Raw genomic sequence first — 5,917 nt, forward strand, 5'->3', positions numbered from 1 at the left:
CTGTGAGTCCCACAACCCCACAGGGCAGTTTGGGGGTGCAAAGGGGGGACACTGTCACGCCTCTGCAGCCGTGCATGCCCACAGTAGCTGGGGACAGTGACAACGGGAGTGTCACCCACCCAGCACCAGGGCCAGGCTTTTCTCAGCACTTGCTCAGTCAAGGAGGAAATGGCGAGACATGGTTTTGGGTCAAAACAAACATCAGCACAAAGCAAATCGCCTTTTAATACATCGCCAAACGCAGGGGTGAGGCTCCGAACAGCTCTTTTCCCGTCAGCACCTTCCAGCTGCCACCAGCAGCACAAAGAAATCATGGAGCAGAAAATGAGACGCTGCCACCAGAACAGACTTTATCTGTACAGCCACGAGGTACAGAGAGATCAGACACCAGTGACAGAGCACGGGGCAGGGGGGGTCTGTCACAGCCCTAAGCAGCAGTGCCCCCATCTCTTGAAGCACTGGGAGCCCCTGGTACGCCCCCAGCACCGTCTCACAGGCACCAGAACAACAGAGGCTAGTGAGCAGAGTCCATCCTGCTGCTTTTTGGATCTGGATCATGGCCAGTCAACTCCTTGCCTGACCTAGGTGCTCCTCGAAGCCACCTCAGAGTGGTCCAGCAGGTTTCAGCATTGCTCTGCTCGCAGCCTGCAGAGAGGAGCTTGACCTTTCCCATACTCCACGAGTGGAGGCAAGGCTGGGCATGAAGGAAGAGACCCAGGGAGATGAGGCCACTCTACACCGGGACATGTGGGCTTGCTGCTGGCCCTGCGCTGATTACCTGATTTAATTTGATCCGTAAATGTTTAACACTGATGTGCGAGGCAGATGCAATGCTCAGGGTGATGGGTCCATGAGGGGAAGGTGTGAATGTCCCCAAGAACTCTGATCTCTCTAACCCAAGGTTGCAAGTCAGTGTGGACTCAAATCATCCCCACCCTCCCCCCCCAAAAAAATCATTGCTTTTTTTGTGGATTTCCCTGATGAATCTGCAAGACTTTGCTCTCATGGTGGGGAAAAAACAATTCATTCAAATCTTAGGTTACGTATATGGAAAAGGAAGAGAATTCAACAAAGTGGTTGTTCTGGGCTGCAGAACAATGGTTTGAGGGGCACCAAGTGGGTCTGAAGTGGAGAGGCAGCCAGTGGTCACTGCATCCCTCCCTGCCTTTCCTTCTCACTGCTTTGGCAAAACCACAGGGGGAAGCCCCACTCTTCTCTGTCCCACGGCACTGTGGAGCAGAGAAGAGGACGACAAGGACAAGCCAGTGACAAACCCAAGGGGAGCTCAGCTGGGCCTTCCCCACCCTGCATCCCAGTAAAGTCACAATGCCTGGTACCTACCTCTCCCAAACTCCCCTGGGAGGCTGCTGGAGAGCCCAAATCCCCAGGATGCCTCCACTCCCACCAACTCCACCTCTCACCGAGACCCTTCAATGCTGCTGAGCTTCTTGAAGTGCTTGGTAACATCTTTTCCAAAGGATTTGGATGGTCTCTGGAGGAGATGGAGAGCACAGGAGGAAAAGAGGCTCAGGCCAGCAGAGATGAAGCAGGGGACTAAACAGCAACATGACAAGGGTGGTCCAACACAGGAGATGAGGAGAGCATGCTGTTTTGTTGAGAAACAGCAGTTCAGGGCTGCCTGCCTGTGAGGCAGCAGCTCCATCTGCAAGAGGCTGCCCCAAGCACATGGATGTGCTTGCAAGCAATGTCCTTCCTTGGACCCCAGAAGCCCACAAGCCTCCCCAGTGGCACAGCTGCATCTCCCTGAAAGACTTCTCACGGAACAAAAAGTCCAAACCACTTCATCTCAGACTGCCTGACGGCATTGGAAGACAAAATGCTGAGAGACCAGGGGGCACGGGGCACAGCTGGCAGGTATGAGAAGAGCTCACGGCTGCTGGTGGCTTTCCAAGACAGGGCTCCGGTTCACATGGAGCCCCAAACCAGGCTGCCCACAAAGGATGGTGTGGCTGCACTCCTGGCAGACCTCCACAGGAGCCGGGCACCCCTCAGGTCCTGCAGCCCTCGCACCTCCCCTTGAGCTGGATCTCACAGGTTCAGAGGGGCTGCCCAGCTGAGAAGGGAACTGATGGGCAGCCAGGACCCTGCCCGGAGCACAGGGGTGCTCCTGCACCCACCTTCACAGGGAGAGCTGCTGAGCACCTTGAAGCCGAGCCCGGTGAGGAGGAGGGTGCTCCAGGGTGGTTCTCAGCAGGGCAAGGCAAGGCGCCTGGCTGCTGGGGAAGGGATTCTTTAGCAGCATCCCTCAGGAAGTTCCTTTCCTGCCAAAAAGGCTGTTTCCATACTGGCACTTGGACAGCACAATGCAGTCCATCTGGTGGGTGCTGGGATCCATGCTGGAGTTCAGCAGTGGTCCGCTGTGCTGTGCTGGCCCTGCCCATGGCTCCTCTGAGGAGCTGCCCCAGCCTGTGGGAGCCACAGCTGTGAGAACCCCTTGTCCTCTCAGAGCACTGCCTGCTCCCCCTCCCAGGAAAAGCTGGGTTCCACGTGGGCTACCAGGGGCTGTTTGGGGAAGCTGCCATGCCCTGGCTGCTGCCTGCCTCCTAAGGTTGCAGGGAGAGCAGCCTCCACATCATAAAGCTTCCCATCCCCGGAGAACAGGGACTCATGCAAGCCCTGGGCAGGGCAAGGAAAAGACTGGGAGGGGGGGGTGGCCACCACAGCCAAGCCCCCGGGGAATTCTCAGGACTGCCACCTGGCAGAGTCTGGGACTCCACGTATGCTCCTGCAGCTCCCAGCTCTTTTGGAACTATGGCCAGCGAAGCCCCCGACGGGCAACTGACTGGGTTTGCCTGGAGGAGGACATTGTGCCACAGTCACCAACGTGTTTGAGTGCAACGGGGGTGTTTTGGTCCGGAGCTCCAGGATGCAGAGAGGCGGGAGGAGTGTGGCAATGGCAAAGAAAGCACTTTGGGGACTTGTCTGCTGCTGACTTTTGCTGCCCAAGAGGGAACTTCAGGCCCCCATGGAAATTCAAGGCCTTACAGGGATTAGAAAACGTGGGTGTGAAGCAAACAGGCTGGTGGGAACTTGCTGTGCTCTCACCCCTATGGGACACAAGTGGCTCTGGGGGAACACCCTGCAGGCACAGGAGGAGCAGAAGGGTGTCCCAGCATTACCAAGAATCCCAAGGAGTTATCCAGCAGGCAGCGGAAGCGGCAGGTGAAGCTCCTCTCCACCAAGGATTGCTTCTCAGCATGGAGGTGCTGGGGGCTGGATGTGGCACTGCGTCTGGCAAGCAGCGGCTGCTCAGGGGGAAAAGCTGGAAAAGCAAACGGAAGTTTTCCAAACTGTGCTGCACGCCCTGAGCTCACGGATCAGAGCTGCTCAAGTGAACCCCTGCAGGGATCAGCCTGGCACTCACTGTCAGCAGCATGCAGTGGGGTCCTCTGCAGCTGGCGGTGGAAGACGGCCCTGTCATCCGCACGGATCAGCTCGTACACGCTCTGGTAGATGAGATCTGACTGGAACGACAAAACAGAATAGTGACTGCTCCTGGACAGCCTGGCAGAGGTGTTGGGAAGAGGACACGGCAGAAGGTTTCCCTTCCTGGGTGCTGTAAGTGCAAGACTGAGTGTAAAGAAAAGGCAAACTCCAGCTCCTTCCCCTGCCACAGGAGCTGCTGCCCTTAGGGAAGCTTTGCTCTCCATCTGCATCTCCTTCCCACACCAGGACTGCATCCATCTGTTTCCAGCCAGGAAAACATGGTGCTCACCTGGTGGAAGCCCAAGTAGTCCTGCACGGAAGGGGAGATGTAGAAGATGTAGCCATCTCCAGTCACGGCGATGACAAATCCATTGAGTGCCTGAAAGCAAAAGTTCAGTCCAAACTTACTCTGTTTGAGGGCTGTTGAGGGCTTCTCTGCGGGTGTTTGCAGGGGGTTGGGGTTGGGGGACGTGATGGGGAAGGAGTTGTCTGGAAGGTGAGAGGTCTAGGCTGGAAACTGAGTCCGCTTGAAGGCAGCATCTGTGGTCTGGCACAGCTTTGCTTATGGAGGGCAGAAGAAATATCTGTGACTAGTTCTGTTCATGGTCCTGAGTCTCCTGCAGGGAACAAGATGGGAGAGCTGTACTTTATTGGCCACTTAGGTATCTCTACTGGGGGAGGATGAGCCCTTTTTCCATCTACTCATTTGTTTGGGTACTTTTGTAAGACTGAGTGGACTTTCATTCCTTGAGAGCTTTTATTCCTTAAGAGAATGACGATATTATCATCCCTTCATTGAAAACCATTTGCACACCAAAGAATGGTCTTCTTTTTGCCTCTGTATAGTGCTATGTTTCCAGAGTGACTTTCAGTGGAATGTGTTACGGCAAACGAGTTGCTGCTTTTAGATGGGAACAAACTTCCAAATCATTCACATTCCCCAGCAATGGCTATTAATTTGAGAAGTTTGCAAATTTTGGAACTACTCCAGTGGCCCAATGAGAAGTAAAGCCTTCCTGAATTGAGGATTCTTAAATGGCCTGATCCCGCAGAGCAGGGCAGGGTTTGCTGATGGTTTGAGCTGCTCCTAAAGATCCTGTTGGGCTGTCTTAGACACCTGGGGCCAGGGATTCCTTCCCAACTGGGCCACTTTGGGTGGGCTGGGGGCGGCCCCAGGGCAGGTGGCAGTGTGTGCAAGGGCCCTTTGTGACACGCTGCAGCATGGTCACCATGGCATGGAACGGGACAGGGTGTCCAAGGGCCCTCCCTTTGTGACACGTGGTGACATAGGAGCTGGCGGTGACAAGAGCACGCCACAGTGCTCGGAGCAGGCGACGGGACAGGACGGGACAGAGCGGTGTCGTGAGGAGCCCCCGCACAGCGCGCTCGTTCGTGTCTGACCCGGAGCTTTTCCGAGGCGTTATTCCTACAGGTGACCTCGTGGCAGGACGTCGGGACTTGGCAGCCCGTGGCCTTCCCGAGGCTTTTCTTTTGCAGGTGCCCGTGAGGCCAGACTGAGGGAATTGGCGACCACAATCCTTAACGAGGAGTCTCCTGTCATTGTGGCAGGAGTCCTCCAGACCAGAGTGCAGGACTTGCTGTCCTGCAGCCTTCCTGAGGTTTCTCTGTCTCAGGTGCCTTCAAGGCACAACTACACAACTTGTTGACTCAGAACATCACCCTGCCATCTTCCTTGAAGGTGCCCTCAAGGTCATACTCTGGCATGGCAAACAGATTTCTCAGTGTGTTCAAAGTGTTCAGGAAGAAAAAAAAGGAAGACCCTGGAGCTGCCCCAGCACAACAGCATGAAGAACTGGAGCAGTTCCAGCCACCGCAGGATGGTGAGTTGCAGAGCTGGGCCACAGGGCTGATGGCTGCAGCCAGCTTGGCCCCATCCCATCCCATCCCATCCTATCCCATCCCATCCCATCCCATCCCATCCCATCCCATCCCATCCCATCCCATCCCATCCCATCCCATCCCATCCCATCCCCTGGGGACATGCCCATGGACAGGATGGAAGAGCGGCCGGGCAGACACCCCGCAGTGGCCATGCTCCATCCCCTGGGGCATCCTGGCACTGTCCCTGCTTGGGGAGCGCGGGGCTGGGCTGTGTTCTCCGGCCTCTCCCACTGCCCCTCAGCTCTAGCTGCGCTCGCTCTTTGCCAGGTGCAGCCCTGGACCAGACACAAGAGCAGGAACCCAGCCGTGGCCGCTTCCGTAAAAGCCTGAAGGTACCAGCAGCCATCCCCACCTGGGCTGGGCCTGCTGTCACTGCTCAGCCGAGCACCACGCTTGGAGCACTCCATGGAACACTCCGGGCTTCCCTGTCCTTTGTTCTCCTGCAGATGTTCCGGAAGTTCCTGCGCATTCGGCGGAGAAAGACCGGCAGCACAGCAGCTGAGGGCCCAGCCGAGCCTGACTCGGGGCTGACCGAGCTCCAGGCTGAGCCTGATGTCAGCCCGGATTC

General features: G+C 56.5%; 1 pseudogene; it reads right to left on the reverse strand.

The window, feature by feature from the left end:
- Window positions 1-1,993: 1,993 nt before the first annotated feature.
- On the reverse strand, window positions 1,994-5,172 carry LOC137466221 (uncharacterized; annotated as a pseudogene).
- Between the last annotated feature and the right edge of the window lie 745 nt (window positions 5,173-5,917).

This window comes from Anomalospiza imberbis, unplaced genomic scaffold (assembly GCF_031753505.1).
Source record: "Anomalospiza imberbis isolate Cuckoo-Finch-1a 21T00152 unplaced genomic scaffold, ASM3175350v1 scaffold_164, whole genome shotgun sequence".
Classification (NCBI taxonomy): Eukaryota; Metazoa; Chordata; class Aves; order Passeriformes; family Viduidae; genus Anomalospiza; species Anomalospiza imberbis.